This window comes from Phoca vitulina, unplaced genomic scaffold (assembly GCF_004348235.1).
Source record: "Phoca vitulina isolate PV1807 unplaced genomic scaffold, GSC_HSeal_1.0 scaffold3, whole genome shotgun sequence".
In the NCBI taxonomy this organism is placed as follows: domain Eukaryota; kingdom Metazoa; phylum Chordata; class Mammalia; order Carnivora; family Phocidae; genus Phoca; species Phoca vitulina.
In genome coordinates this window covers 53,187,624-53,205,059 of record NW_022589706.1, presented here as the reverse complement: position 1 = coordinate 53,205,059, position 17,436 = coordinate 53,187,624, and positions in this window count along the sequence as shown.

Genomic DNA, 17,436 nt, shown 5'->3' with positions numbered 1-17,436 from the left:
AAGGAAGGAAGGAAGGAAGGAAGGAAGGAAGGAAGGAAGGAAGGAAGGAAGAAAAGGAAAGAAAATAAAAGAAAAAAGAAAAAAGAAAACCACCCAGGACAGGCATCTCTTTCTTCTACTTTTCCCACTCTTATTGCCAATATTTTCCCATCACTCTGAACAAAATGCCATATCTCCTTTTTTAAACAGACCTTTGGTATTTACTTTTAGACAACCTACAAGAATTACTAACTTTCCTTGTTTTTTTTTAATATGAGTAAAATATACTTTACTCATATACTAAAAATATACTAAAAATTAACTTTTCCTATTCTCACTTGCATGGAGAGAATTTCCTCTCTCTGACCTTTTTTTTACTTCTAAATTGTATTCAATGGGATTTTAAAATATCTGGCCACGCAGGAGAGAATATAAATGGGAAATAACCAATAGCATTTACCATTCTCAAGCCACCAGATAAAAGTGAACTAAAGCAACCCATGTGTGATCCCACTACCATTTTAAGGAATAGGTCTCAATTTTTCACGTGCTTAAAATCATCAATGGGGTGATAAGACTTCTCTTAGCAAATCATATTTTTCCAGCAATATTCTACACTAATAATTATTTATTCCTGACTTTAAAATGATTGCCCAGGAGGAGAGGAAAGATGGCGGAGGAGTAGGGGACCCTATTTCAACTGGTCCCCGGAATTGAGCTGGATATCTACCAGACCACTCTGAGCACCCACGAAACCAGCCTGAGATGTAAGAAGATCTGGATCTCTACAAACAGAATACTGCAGGCGGTTGGTTTTGAGGTACGAAGTGGGGAGCCGTGATTCCGCCGGCAGATATCGGAGGATAATTGGCAGAGGGAGGGTGCCTGGCCGTGGGGATCCTACACCACCAGTGAGCGACAGCCTCGCGCGCTGCAGAGGGGGCGCAGACTCGCAGACGGGTAGCGCGGGGAAAGGACTTTAGGGCAGCCCCCGGGGCGGAAACCCTGAGCGGCGGGGTCGCGCCTGCAATCTGGGGGCGGCTGGAGGTTTTAGAAGCACAAAGGGCAGAGAGGAGCCCCGACCTGGAGGCAGGACTGGGGGCGCTACGGAGGGGCACATGACCCAGGACGCTGCAGTTTATAGCAGCACGGACAGAAACGGAGACAGTGTGGCCTGGAGAGTTCACTGAAGAACAGACTGCAGTCTCTCTGCTCTGAGGCAGAGGGTTGGAAACAGTGTCTTCTGCTCTGACTCGCAGAAAAGACGGGGAAAGCCGCCAGGGAAAGGCGCCAGAGAACAAAAGCCCCAAAGACTGATTCCCGCTGAGCCCATCCCCTGCCATGGGGGGGGGGGGGCAGAGCTACTCCGCCAAAACAGGGTTGCCTAAGTAACAGCGCGGCAGGCCCCTCCCCCAGAAGACAGGCTGGGAAAACAAGAGGCCAGCAACCCTAAGGTCCCAAGAAAACAGGTGCATCTTGCTTGGGTTCTGGTCAATAATTTGGACTCTATACATTCCCTCAAACACCCATCAACAGAATGACTAGGAGGAGGAGCCCCCAAAATAGAAAATACTCAGAGACTATGACTTATGCTGCAGATTTCCAAATGGATGCAGATATAACCAAGATGTCAGAGATGGAATTCAGGCTAGCAATTGTGAAGACAATGGCTGGAATGGAGAAATCAATTAATGGCAACATAGAGTCTCTAAGGGCAGAAATGAAAGCTGAATTGGCAGAACTTAAAAATGCTATCAATGAGATCCAATCCAATCTAGATAATCTAACAGCTAGGGTAACTGAGGCAGAAGAACGAATAAGTGACCTGGAAGACAATATAATAGATAAAAAGGGAAAAGAGGAGGCCAGGGAAAAACAACTCAGAATCCATGAAAATGGAATCAGAGAACTAAGTGACACCATGAGGCGTTCCAATGTCAGAATAATTGGAATCCCGGAGGGAGTGGAGAGAGAGAGAGGACTAGAAGATGTATTTGAGCAAATCGTAGCTGAGAACTTCCCTAATCTGGGGAATGAAACAAACATTCGCATCCTAGAGGCAGAGGGACCCCTCCCAAGATCAAGGAAAACAGGCCAACACCCCGGCATGTAATAGTAAAACTTGCAAATCTTAGAACCAAGGAAACCATCTTAAGGGCAGTTAGGGGGAAGAGATTCCTTACGTACAGAGGGAGGGACATCAGAATAACATCAGACCTATCCACAGAGACCTAGCAAGCCAGAAAGGCCTGGCAAGACATATTCAGGGTACTAAATGAGAAGAACATGCAGCCAAGAATACTTTATCCGGCAAGGCTTTCATTTAGAAAAGATACATCCAGACTGAAAGTGAAGATGCAGAGCTTTCACGACCGGCAGAAACTGAAAGAATATGTGACCACTAAGCTGGCCCTGCAAGAAATATTAAGGGGGGTTCTATAAAAGGAGAAAGACCCCAAGAGTGATATACAACAGAAATTTACAGGGACAATCTATAAAAACAATGTCTTCACAGGCAACATGATGACAATTAATTCATATCTTTCAATAATCACTCTCAACGTGAATGGCCTAAATGCTCCCATAAAACAGCACAGGGTTGCAGATTGGATAAAAAGACAGGACCCATCCATATGCTGCCTACAAGAGACTCATTTTGAACCTAAAGATACATCCAGACTGAAAGTGAAGGGATGGAGATCCATCTTCCATGCCAGCGGACCTCAAAAGAAAGCTGGGGTAGCAATTCTTATATCAGACAAATTAGATTTTAAACTAAAGTCTGTAATTAGAGACACTATATCATTCTTAAAGGGTCTATCCAACAAGAAGATCTAACAATTGTAAATATCTATGCCCCCAACACGGGAGCAGCCATCTACATAAGCCAACTGTTAACCAAAATAAAAAGTCATATTGATAACAATACGTTAATTGTAGGAGACCTCAATACTCCACTCTCAGCAATGGACAGATCATCTAAGCAGAAAATCAACAAGGAAACAAGAGCTTTGAATGATACATTGGACCAGATGGACCTCATAGATATTTACAGATCATTCCACCCTAAAACAACAGAATACTCATTCTTCTCGAGTGCACATGGAACTTTCTCCAGAATAGACCACATACTGGGTCACAAATCAGGTCTCAACCGATACCAAAAGATTGAGATTATTCCCTGCATATTCTCAGACCACAATGCTTTAAAACTGGAACTCAATCACAAGACAAAATTTGGCAGAAATTCAAACACTTGGAAGCTAAAGACCACTCTGCTCAAGAATGTTTGGGTCAACCAGGAAATCAAAGACGAACTTAAACAATTCATGGAAATCAATGAGAATGAAAACACATCGGTCCAAAACCTATGGGATACTGCAAAGGCGGTCCTAAGGGGGAAATACATAGCCATCCAAGCCTCACTCAAAAAAATAGAAAAATCCCGAATTCACCAACTAACTCTACACCTTAAAGAACTAGAGAAAAAGCAACAAACGATGCCTAAGCCATGCATTAGAAGAGAAATAATTAAGATTAGAGCAGAGATCAATGAATGAGAAACCAGAAAAACAGTAGATCAGATCAACAAAACTAGAAGTTGGTTCTTCGAAAGAATTAATAAGATCAATAAACCGCTGGCCAGACTTATCCAAAAGAAAAGAGAAAGGACCCAAATTAATAAAATTATGAATGAAAGGGGAGAGATCACGACTAACACCAAGGAAATAGAAACAATTATTAGAAATTATTATCAACAACTATATGCCAATAAACTGAGCAATCTGGATGAAATGGAGGCCTTCCTGGAAACCTATAAGCTGCCAAGACTGAAACAGGAAGAAATTGACAACCTGAATAGGCCAATAACCAGTAACGAGATTGAAGCAGTGATCAAAAACCTCCCAAAAAACAAGAGTCCAGGGCCTGATGGATTCCCTGGGGAATTCTACCAAACATTCAAAGAAGAAATAATACCTATTCTACTGAAGTTGTTTCAAAAAATAGAAACAGAAGGAAAACTTCCAAACTCATTCTATGAGGCCAGCATTACCTTAATCCCCAAACCAGGCAAAGACCCCATCAAAAAGGAGAATTTCAGATGGATATCCCTGATGAATATGGATTCCAAAATTCTCAACAAAATCCTAGCTAATAGGATCCAACAATACATTAAAAGGATCATCCACCACGACCAAGTGGGATTTATCCCCGGGATGCAAGGGTGGTTCAACATTTGCAAATCAATCAATGTGATAGAACACATTTATAAGAGGAGGGAGAAGAATCATATGGTCCTCTCAATTGATGCAGAAAAAGCATTTGACAAAATACAACATCCTTTCCTGATTAAAATTCTTCAGAGTATAGGGATAGAGGGAAAATTCCTCAAGTTCATAAAATCCATCTATGAAAAACCCACAGCGAATATCATCTTCAATGGGGAAAAGCTGAGAGCCTTTCTGTTAAGATCAGGAACACGTCAAGGATGCCCACTCTCGCCACTATTGTTCAACATAGTACTAGAAGTCCTAGCAACAGCAATCAGACAACAAAAAGAAATAAAAGGTATTCAAATTGGCAAAGAAGAAGTCAAACTCTCTCTTTTTGCAGACGACATGATACTTTATGTGGAAAACCCGAAAGACTCCACCTCCAAATTACTAGAACTCATCCAGCAATTCAGTAATGTGGCAGGATACAAAATCAATGCACAGAAATCAGTTGCTTTCTTATACACTAACAACGCAACTGTAGAAAGAGAAATTAGAGAAATGATTCATTTACAATAGCACCAAAAACCATAAGATACCTCAGAATAAACCTAACCAAAGAGGTAAATGATCTATATTCTAGGAACTACAAAACACTCATGAAAGAAATTGAAGAAGACACAAAAAGATGGAAAAACATTCCATGCTCATGGATCGGAAGAATAAACATTGTTAAAATGTCTATGCTACCCAGAGCAATCTATACCTTCAACGCCATCCCGATCAAAATTCCAATGACATTTTTCAAAGTGCTGGAACAAACAATCCTAAAATTTGTATGCAATCAGAAAAGACCCCGAATCTCCAAGGAAAGTTTGAAAAAGAAAAACAAAGCTGGGGGCATCACGTTGCCCGATTTCAAGCTATATTACAAAGCTGTGATCACCAAGACAGCATGGTACTGGCACAAAAACAGACATATAGACCAATGGAACAGAATAGAGAACCCAGATATGGACCCTCAACTCTATGGTCAAATAATCTTTGACAAAGCAGGAAAAAACATGCAATGGAAAAAAGACAGTCTCTTCAATAAATGGTGCTGGGAAAATTGGACAGCCACCTGCAGAAGAATGAAACTCGACCATTCTCTAACTCCATTCACAAAGATAAACTCAAAGTGGATGAAAGACCTCAGTGTGAGACAGGAATCCATCAAAATCCTAGAGGAGAACATAGGCAGTAACCTCTTTGACATCGCCCACAGCAACTTCTTTCAAGATACATCTCCAAAACCTAGTGAAACAAAAGCAAAAATGAACTTTTGGGACTTCATCAAGATAAAAACTTCTGCACAGCAAAGGAAACAGTCAACAAAACAAAGAGGCAACCCACAGAATGGGAGAAGATATTTGCAAATGACACTACAGATAAAGGGCTGGTATCCAACATCTATAAAGAACTTCTCAAACTCAACACCCAAAAAAGAAATAATCAAGTCAAAAAGTGGGCAGAAGAGATGAAAAGACACTTCTCTGAAGAAGACATACAAATGGCTAACAGACACACGAAAAAATGTTCATCATTAGCCATCAGGGAAATCCAAATCAAAACCACATTGAGATACCACCTTACACCAGTTAGAATGGCAAAAATGGATAGGGAAAGAAACAACAAATGTTGGAGAGGTTGTGGAGAAAGGGGAACCCTCTCACACTGTTGGTGGGAATGCAAGTTGGTACAGCCACTCTGGAAATCAGTGAGGAGGTTCCTCAAAAATTTAAAAATAGAGCTACCCTATGACCCAGCAATTGCACTACTGGGTATTTACCCCAAAGACACAGATGTAGTGAAAAGAAGGGCCATATGCACCCCAATGTTCATAGCAGCAATGTCCGCAATAGCCAAACTGTGGCAAGAGCCGAGATGCCCTTCAACAGATGAATGGATAAAGAATGTGGTCCATATATACAATGGAATATTACTCAGCCATCAGAAAGGATGAATACCCAACTTTTACATCAACATGGATGGGACTGGAGGAGATTATGCTAAGTGAAATAAGTCAAGCAGAGAAAGTCAATTATCATATGGTTTCACTTATTTGTGGAACATAAGGAATAGCATGGAGGACACTAGGAGAAGGAAGGGAAAAATGAGGGGGGGCGGAATTGGAGGGAGAGATGAACCATGAGAGACTATGGACTCTGAGAAACAAACAGGGTTTTAGAGGGGAAGGGGGAGGAGGGATTGGTTAGCCTGGTGATGGGTATTAAGGAGGGCAAGTACTGCATGGAGCACTGGGTGTTATACGAAAACAATGGATCGTGGATCACCACATCAAAAACTAATGATGGTGACTAACATAACATAATAAAATTTAAAAAAGTAAAATTAAAAAAAAATAAAATGATTGCCCATATCTAAAGGTAATAGTTATTCAATTCAATGGAATATCATGCCTTGTACAAAGAAAGAAAATCCCTGTAAAAATGTATGAAATAATATCTAAGGTGTATCATTCAGAAAAAAAATATGTATGATGAAATAAGGACAGATATTAAAAAGGGGGAGAGATATATATAAAATAAGAGCAGTGTATAACATTCTACCACTTAGGTTAAAAGGGGGGGCATGTTGGGAGGGACAGACTTAGAAATACTGACTAGTTCATGATAAAGCAATCTGTGGAAGGATATGCAACAAAATGGTAACACTGACTCCTTGGGGAGGAGCTAGATGACTATGGAACAGCTATGGAATGGATACTTTTCATTGAATACTCATTTATGACTTTCTAAAAACTTGAATTATATTAATGTAATGTCCATTTGAAAATACCTGAAACTGAAATTGAGCAAATATTTAAGACAAAAAAAAGATTGAAACTAAAATTAAGTAAATATTTGTCATAAAGTAGTCTTACAAATCTTAAGAACTGGCAAATTTTCTCCCACCATCACATTAGTCCTAGGAAAGTATGGATGACGTCTGAAATCACATATTTCGGATACCTTCTCATATGGTTGACAGAAAAAAATTCTGGTCTCCTACTTTTGACAAAAACTGCCGGTGGGTTTGGTCCACACATTGTCCTTTTGTTACCCTGGTTATAGGGACTGGGAAGTAGGAGAAACTTCAGGAACAGCTTTCAGAAATTAAATTCAACAATTAAATTGCAATCATGGCACATGATTTTTTTTTTAAATTTTATAGGCACTGAAGGATGATAAAAATGGTGTTTCAGAGAGTGAGGAAAAACAAAACAGAAAATGTACCCTTTCACTCTAGTTGGAAACTAGCCTTCAGGCTATATGGATGGGCACTTTATTGAGCAGCCCTCTAGGACTGTATGGTTTTCTCAGGTACTTACCACCTCTTATTCATCCCAGTTTACCCAGTACCCAGAACAGTAATTTTCAAGTTCTGTTCTATGGAACCCTGGGGTGTTTCAGATGTTTTGCAAATACTTGATTTGGCTTACTTCTTTTAAGATATATATAGTTTTACACATATAGAATTTCAGATATAAACATATATATGTAAACATGTTTTATATCCAAATTAGAGACTTGGGAGACAATGAAAAATTAACTTTTATGGTAAGGCAGCTCATTTTTATACAAATCAAGGAAAAATCTTCTCTTTGCATCTATTTGAACTTCTTGAAAACATCAATGCTTAGGAAGGTTGAAACTCTGTAATAGTATTTTTCTAAAATTCGGAACTGAACATATCCTAGTATATAAAATTCTATGTAAAGGATTTGTTTTGCTCTTCTGCTCTCCCAGCTGAGTAAGCAATTTCAAACTGATTCTCTCTAGTCCCTCCTGGATCAAGAAGAAGATATGGCTTCAAGCAAGCATCACTCCCAAAGCTGGCTAAAGTCTTCACCTTTTTTGAGACTGTGTATTTGCAAGTGTCCTGGGCCACTTTCAGATTATCTGATTGGTGGCTGAACAGAACCTTAAGGTACAGAGGATGTCATTCCAAACTGGAAAATGTGGAGAACAGACCATGTGACATTAATAAGAACAAAATAGAACTACCCAAGTTCTGTGCAGCTTCCTGATGCTGGAACATGTGATAAAGGGCACTGCTTTGGCTGGTTGATGGGAGTGGGTAGTGTATATCATTCCTTCTCTTCCCTCTTCTCTAGCTGTATTTCTTCTCTTAAAGATAAAGAAGTTTACTCTTCAGTTACCCAAATTTTTCTATATTCTGCACCTCACTCCCCTCCCCCCAATAATAGTGCACTGGCAGAAAGGAAAATAGCCTTAGGTTATGAGTGAAAAAATTTTGTGAGCCCTGGTTGACAAATTTGGGAGGAAAGAAGATACAAATTAATACTTAGAAATGCACGTGCCAAGTAAATGTCAATCATCCTTTATGTATATCGGCCTATTACCTACTTCTCTCAAATCGTAATAATCACATGTGCAAAGACCAGTGAACATCTAGCAGGTAGCATTTTGAGAGTATCATAGTTTTATCACTCACTGTAAATTTGGTTGGTTCTTGTATGACATTTATGATAAATAATGTAAATGATTACTAAATATTGTTGGTGAAATAGCTATGAAATAAAATTATTGCTCTTCTTATTAATGATATTTACTTTGAAATTGAAAACTTTTATTTTTCCTTTTGTCTTATTTTCTTTTAGAGAAAAAGAGAGAGATGGGTGGGCAGAGGGAGAGGGAGAGAGCGAATCTTAAACAGCTGTGATCAGAGCCGAAAACAAGTGGCTTAACTGACTGAGCCACCCAGGTACGCCCTTTTTGTTTTATTTTTAACTATTGCCATTTGCAACTATTTTTCTTTTTCTCCAGGTTTATCAAGGTATAATTAGCAAAATGGTAATATATTTAAAATGTATAATGTGATTTGATATATGTGTACATTATGAAAGATTCCCGCAAAAAGTTAATACATCCATCACCTCATATAGTTACCTTTTTTCTTTTATTGGTGAGAATGCCTAAGATTTATTCTCTTAGCAAATTTAAATTATACAATATAGTGTTATCAACTGCCATCAGTATTATAATCATCATGCTATATAGTAGATCCTCCAAATTTATTCATCTTATAACTGAAAGTTTGTACTCTTTTTCCAGCCTGTCCTCATTTTCCCCACACACACCCCTACCTGCCACTTGCAATCACTATTCTATTCTCATTGTTTCTATGAATTCAGTTTTTTGGGGTTTTTGGTTGGTTTTTTTTTTTTTTTTTTTTTTTTGAGATTCCACTTGTAAGTGATACCAGGCAGTATTTGTCTTTCTCTGTTTGGCTTATCTCACTTAACATAATGCTCTCCAGATTTATCCATTTTACTACAAATGGTAGTAATTTCTTCTTTTTTAAGGCTGAATAATAGTATATTATACGTATATTTTATTATCATTATATTTTTATATATTTATACTTATATATATATCACATTTTCTTTATCCATTCATCCATCTGTGGATACTTATCTATGTTTTGGCTGTTGCAAATAAAGATGTAATGAATATTGAAATATAGATATCTCTTCAAGATAATGACTTCTTTTTATTTAATGTGTCATTTTGTTGTTGTTGTTTCAAATTTTTATTTAAATTCTAGTTAGTTAACATATAGTGTAATATTGGTTTCAGGAGTAGAATTCAGTGATTCATCACTTACATATAACACCCAGTGCTTAACACAAGTGCTCTCCTTAACACCAATCACCATTTAGCCCAACCCCCCCACCCACCTCCCCTCCAGCAACCCTCAGTTTGTTCTCTATTGTTAAGAATCTCTTATGATTTGCTTCCCTCTCTTTTTTTTTTAACTTCTCATATGTTCATCTGTTTTGTTTCTTAAATTCCACATACAAGTCAGATCATATGGTATTTGACTTTCTCTGACTGATTTATTTTGCTGGGCATAATATCCTCTATCTCCATTCATCTCATTGCAAATGGCAAGATTTCATTCTTTTCAATGGCTGAGTAATATTCCATTGTGTATATATACCACATCTTCTTTATCTATTTGTCAGTCGATGGATATTTGGGCTTTTTCCATAGTTTGGCTATTGTTGATACAAGATAAAGATTTCATTTCCTTTGGATATATACCCAGAAGTGGGATTGCTGGATCATACAGTATTTCTATCTTTAATTTCTTGAGCAACATCCACACTTTAGTGGCTGAACCAGTTTACATTTCCACCAACAGTGTACAAGGGTTCCCTTTTTTGCTACATCCTTGCCAGTATTTATCTCATCTTTTTAAATAATAGCTATCCTAACACATGTGAAGTGATATCCCACTGTGGTTTTTATTTGCTTTTTCCTCAGGCTTAGTGATTTTGAGCACCTTTTCACACACCTGTTGGTCATTTGTATGTTTTCTTGGAAAAATGTATATCCAGGTCCTTCGCCCTTTGCTTTTGTTGTCAAATCCAAAAAATCATTGCCAAAACCAATATCATGAGACTTACCCCCTGTGTTTTCTTCTAAGAATTCTATAGTTTCAGGTCTTATATTCACATCTTCAATCCATTCTGAGTTAATTTTTGTGTATTGTGTAAGACAGGGGTCTAACCTGTTTCCTGTATGTGGTTATCCAATTTTCCCAGCATCATTTATTAAAGAAACTGTCCTTTCCCCATTGTATATCCTTAGCTCCTTCATTGTAAATTAATTGATCATATACGTGTGGGTTTATTTCTGGGCTGTCTATTCCATTCCATTGATCTGTGTGTCTGTTTTTCTGCCAATGTCATATATTACAGCTTGTAATATAGTTTAAAATCAGGAAGTATGAGGCCTCCAGATTTGTTCTTCTTGTTCCAGATTGCTTTAGTTATCCAGGGTCTTTTGTGGTTCCATACAAATTTTAGGATTGTTTTTTCTATTTCTGCGAAAAGTACCATTGAAATTTGGATAAGCATTGCACTGAATCTGTACATTACTTTAGGAAATATGGAGATTTTAACAATACCAATTTTTCCCATTCATGAACACACTCCCACAGAAAATGCTTGCATGCCACTGAAAAACTGCTTATTTGATTGCTATGGTCCTGTGGGACTTACAAGTGTGAAGCCCCATTGGCTATCAGAGCTAAATGATTTTGGAGCCCTTTCCTCTGATGGTAGCCACAGAGTTGGGACAGTAGATGTGTGGACAGACTCCTTCCAGGAAGAAGCTGGTGACTGGGTTTAATTGTTGGAGTGAGCCGATGGAGAAGGCAGGAATAGTGCCCACATGCTCTTTCAGGATCCCAGGAGGATCTCAGCCGGCAACTAGATACAGGCTGATTGGAAGTCAGACTCTCATGCAGTGGCTAAAGAAGTATGCAGACCTCTTTGAGGCAAAAATTGGGAGGCAGTTATTTTTGCCTCTTTGCTCTGTGCTGACAGGGGACAGAATAGAAGAAGACCAAGGACTGAGCTCTGGATTTATACTACTAGTTCAAGCCCAGATATAAGGGAGGAGTCCAAATAAAAGAGAAGTGGCCAGTGAAGTAGGATGAAAATTAGGAGAGTGTGATATCCTATAAAAGATTAAGGATAAAGAAGTGATCCACCATGCCATACCCTCTTGAAAGTTTGAGGAAAATGAGGTCTGAAATTTGGCCATTGGTTTTGATAAGATGAGGGTCATGGTTGACATACTTCTAAGCTATGACTGCGATTCTTACTTCTCTCAGGATATAGACACAATCAGAACAGAACTACCTCATCTTTTCAACTCAGGAACTATGAGCCCACATGCCCCTATCCTTAACCTTTACTTTCTCTTGTTCAGTGACTGAACTATTCTGGCTCCAGTCTAAAGCCTATTCTTCAGCTTGCATGTTGGATCCCATGTCATCTGGTCTATTCAATAGTTTTCTTCTTTATTAACTCCTTTCTCCTGCATCATCAGTTTTTGCTTTTTCTTTTGGATTATTCCCATCAGAATATAAATGTCACCACCATCTTTGAAAGTACTCACTTGGCCCAAGACTTCTTCCAGCTACAGCCTCATTTATCTCCTCCCCTTTATAGAAAAATTCACCAAAAAAAAGTTGTTTTTACTTACTATTCCACTTCTACTTCCTCAGCCCTGCTCCCCACTTCTCTCTTCTATGCTTCAGTCAGGCTGATAGCCACATGACTCCACTGAGACTATCATTGTAGTCTCCCATTTATAATGATAGCCTAAATTCTGTGGCATATATCAACTTGATTTTCATTGACCTTTACATTAGTTTTCTAGGGCTGTCATAAAAAGTACTAAAAACTAGGTGGCTTAAAACAACTGAAATGTATTGTCTCAAGAATAAAGCCAGAAGTCTAAAATCAATGTATTAGTAGGGCCAGCTTCTCTACAAAGACAGTAGGGAAAGATCGGTTCTCTCCTAGTTTCTGGTAGCCTCAGGCATTCTTTGGCTTGCAGATGTATCATTCCATGTCTTCACATGACACTGTCCCTGTATGTTCTCCCAACTCCTTCCCTTTGTGTGTGCCTGCCTCTGTGTCCAAATCTCCCTTTTTTATAAGGACAACAGTCATGTTGGATTAAGGCCTATACTAATGACCTCATTCATCTTAATTTGGTTAATTCTGCAAAGACACTATTTCCAAATAAGATCACGGTCTGAGGTGATAGAAGTTTGGACTTCAATATGTCTTCCTTTGGAGGACACAATTCAACCTATAACAGCTTTTCTCCCCATGTCTCTTAGGTTTCTGCTTTCTCCAGTTAAATGTTACATCTTTTCTGTCCGCTTTCCAGATCTCAGAATTTCGTTACATATTTCTTCAGTGCTGTCACTTACTTTCCAGTTCTCTTTGGCCTTGTAAGTTTATATTTTTGTTATTTTTTTTTTTTACTATTTTGATGGGGAGTACAGATAAGTGTGTGTGTTCAATGTTACATATAACAAGAATATCCAGAATAATCTTCTTGAAACTTAAATCATATTACATCATGACCCAGCTCACACTATCCAAAGACTTCCCATTACACTTAAAATAAAATCCAAAATCCTTATCAAAGATTAGCACCAGCCTAACCCTCCAAAGGCATCTCCTATCACTCTCCCCTCACATGCCCCACTCCAGCCAGACAGTCTCCTTGCTATTCTTCAAAATTTCCAAGCATGTTCCCACCACTGGCCTTTTAGGTCTGCTCATTCCTCTTCCTTCAGATACTCAGAAGGCTTGCTCACAATAATGAGGCTTCTATTCAAAAGTCTCCTCCTGAGAAATAAATTCTCCTGGACCACTGTCTGACTTTGATTTACCCCAAACAGACTCAGGGACAAGGACTGGATGCAAAGTGTTTATTTGGAAGGTGATCTCTGAAGGCAGAGTGAGAAAAATGGAAAGTAAGACCAGAAAGAGAGGAAAGCTAATGAAAGATATGGATGGGTAGGTTGCTACTGTGGGGACATCAGGCTCAGTCTCACTGGAGACTCCTTGAGAGACTGAATGTAAAACACTTCAGAATTGTCATCATCTTTATCCCTCATTGAATGAAGATTGTTTCTGGGAACATGAATACCTGGACAGTCCTCATAAGCAGTCACAGCAGGTACTTAAGGATGCAACACATAATAGGTTCCCAACAAACATTTATCAGATGAATAAATGGGATGTATAGAATTTTCTGGAGACACTGGATAGAATAATAATAGAAAAGAAATATGAAAAGATTTTTAAAGTGTATTAATAATTTAAAAACTAAAGATATAAAATAGTGTAAGAGTGTGCTTCTGTTTGTTTTTCTTTTTTTTAAGATAGATATGTATAATATTATTTAGAATACTAATCTTCTGTAACAAAAGGGCCTCAAAATACAGTGGCTTAAATAACATATTAACTTTATTTATCTGTAAGTAAGCTTACAGATAAATCTGTAAGATATAAGCGGTCTGGGAGTGATAGGGTAGCCATCCTTGACATGAACTCAAAGTAGTCATTCCAATCTTTCCATTCTCCAGCTGTGGGAAGATGGGAAAGAGCTAAAGGGAAGTAGCTCCTTTCATTTTAAAGGCATACGCAGAAAAGGCATAGGTCATATTTTACTTATATCCCGTTGGCCAGGGTGTAATTACATAGACAAACCCAGTCCCAAGATTGGCTTGAAATATAGTTGTTATCTAGGCCTAGAAGCTAAGTTAGAGACTAGTTTACTTGTTTGGTAAACCATTTCACATGACTTGGAATAATTGCCATATATGTATACCAGTGTAGCGGTATTAAAAGTATGCACCACCCAGGTTCAGAAATTATCAACATTTTGTGCTGATGTTTCATCCATAACTCATCTTTTTCTTCTGGGCTATTTGAAACAAATTCCAGATATCATATTAATTTTCTTTTCCTTTACATTCCTTCCATAAGTCCAAATTCTATTAAAAGTCCCAAAAAATAACAGTTAGGTTCCTTGGGCTATCTAGGATGAAAATTTTGAGCATGGAAATGCAAGAGAAAAAACTTTGCTGGCAAATTGGAGAATCACCAAAAGACCCATGGTTTTCATTGTTAAGTGCTTTACATAAAAAATATTTTTATTTCATTTTTACTAGTAAACGCTATTTTGTAATAATTTTCTCACTTGGACCTAACAAGTGTCACTTAAAAGTCTTTCATATTTAAAGCTTTATCATCCGTTCAGTGACCAATTTGTAATTGACTCACAGTTAAACAAAAATTATCTGAAAATATAATTTTCCCTTTTGAATTTTTTCATTTGAAAGTATAACGCTCGGGGCGCCTGGGTGGCTCAGTTGGTGAAGCCTCTGCCTTCAGCTCAGGTCATGATCCCAGAGCCCTGTGATCGAGCCCCACATTGGGCTCCCTGCTCAGTGGGGAGTCTGCTTCTCTCTCTGCCCCTCACCCCACTCGTGCTCTCTCTCACTTTCTCTCTCTCTCAAATAAATAAATAAAATCTTTAAAAAAAAAAAAAGAAAGTATAATGCTCATTATGTTATGATACTAAGTAAAGGAAATTCAGAATGGAAATTTTCTGTGTCCTGTGAGTATAATTGTATTTTTTAAAAAATAGATATATAGAGGAAAAGTGTGTGTAAACTAGAAGACAAAAGAGTGATGTGATAACATTTCTTGAATTGAGGCAGAATTTTTCCTCCCATTGAATTTTTCATAGATTCTACAATGTAGCTATAGCACTTCTATAGAGAAATATTATTTTTTAAATAGAAAAAATATAGTTTCTAAGGACTTTCTTGATGTAATTCCCTAATCCCTTTGTTTTTCACTTCATCTGATGTCTCACCAAATTACAAATTATTTCCAATGTTTACCCAGTTATGCAATGTATACCAAGAGCTCCAGGTGGCTTTTTACAACAAAATTAAGGCAATCTTGTTTGTATTAAACACACTTCATGAAAAATTTCAAAAGATAAATGATGCAAATATATTTTGACAGGGAGACCAAACACTTTAAAATACTTAAATCTCTTATTTGCCCTCGAGGGTATGTGAAAAGGCTCTGTACTACTATTCACATGGTGAGAAAATTCTGTTGAGTATACAAAGGAGACTGAACGGGGAGTTAGGGAACCTGAGTTCCGATCTCTGACCTGCTCCAAATGCTCTGCAATTTGATGAGTTTTCTAACCCATCTGGGCCTCAGTCCCCATCTGTAAAGCCTAAAGCTTATCGGCCTCTCTCACATCAGAGTGCTAGCAGGCAGACAAAGTTAGAGAACATTATCGTTATTTTAACATTATTGGTTGTGAATCACAATCCAAAGGCGACTGAAAAGGTAATGATGGAAAGTGTCTGATTAGCAGCCATCCTCAAGAGGCCTAATTGAGTTCTACAAGCTTAATGTAAATCAGAGTTTTGAGAGAAAAACAGCATGGTTAGTGATGAAGGGATAAGAAGGAGAAAATAAGTTGGAAACTACCACAGAGTGCTCAAAAGAAAAGCATGGAATCTTTCAGAAACATTAGCTTTAATTAACAAAAAATGTGTATATTAATTATTCGTAAATTGTGTTTGCTCAGAATGTCTCCCCTTTACTAAACTGATACCACCTGATGGTGGTTTAGACTGGTGAACTCTGCTGTCTTTGTCCATCAGTCCGTGCCCATGAATGCCAGTCCTGTCTGCAAGGCTCTTTGGCCTGTTCTAAGTGCTCAGATCACCTTTGTGGAAAGAAACTGAACTAATTACACACGTCTTTGCTGCTTAGTATATAGGCTTGTACAAAGAAAGCTACCCAGTTCAATAGGGGCTAAGGGCCCAGGAGAATTGCTGCTGCTTCTTGAAGACAATTATTTAAATGTCTAATACAGGGGCGCCTGGGTGGCTCAGATGGTTAGGCATCTGCCTTTAGCTCAGGGCCTGATCTCAGGGTCCTGGGATCGAGCCCCATATCAGGCTCCTGACTCAGCGAGGAGTCTGCTTCTCCCTCTGCCTCTGCCTCTCTCCCCTGCTCATATTCCCTCTCTCTCTCTCTATCTCTCTCTCTCTGTCACATGAATAAAAAAATAAATAAATTTAAAAATAAAAAAAAATGTCTAATACATTTTAAGTGGTACATAAATTATAAGGCAAGAAATTTACAAGTAATGTAATTCACATAAAAGAAAAATCTTTAAGATTTTAAGAAAAATCACTATTAAAAAATCTTTCTCTTGGGCTTCTAGGAATCAAAAAACTCTCAAGGTGAGCAAAACCTATACACTTACAATATAAAAATATCTTATTTCCCTAATTGTTAGGTACTTTAGAAAGAACTTAAAGGTAAAAAATATCACACCTCTAAAAAGAATGTTTTGCATTGCCTTTGTGCACCATTAAGCAACTCGAATTATGTTGTCAGCCAGCTAATATTTCAACCACCTTTGACTTTCTTGGTGTTTATCCAAATATTTGTTTTTTCACATAATGTTCACTCCATGGCCATGATAGCTTTTAAACATTAAGTTCCTCTACCTTTAGACTTCAGGGCATTAATAGATGATAGGCATTTCTACAGTGTTTTATATGAGAGGAAAAATATTCCATAGTGGTTGGGAATGTATAATTATAATAAAAAAAAAAAAACAGCATTTACTGAGCACTCATCATGTTCCAAGCACTGACTTTTTACAGATATTATTTCATTTAAGCCCTCACAGCAAATAAGGACATTGAGGCTTGGAGAAGATAGGTAACTTACCCAAGGCCATAGACCTAGTTAGTAAGTAAGTCAGGATTCAAACCCAGATCTGACTTAAGCTCCTGGCTCTTAGCA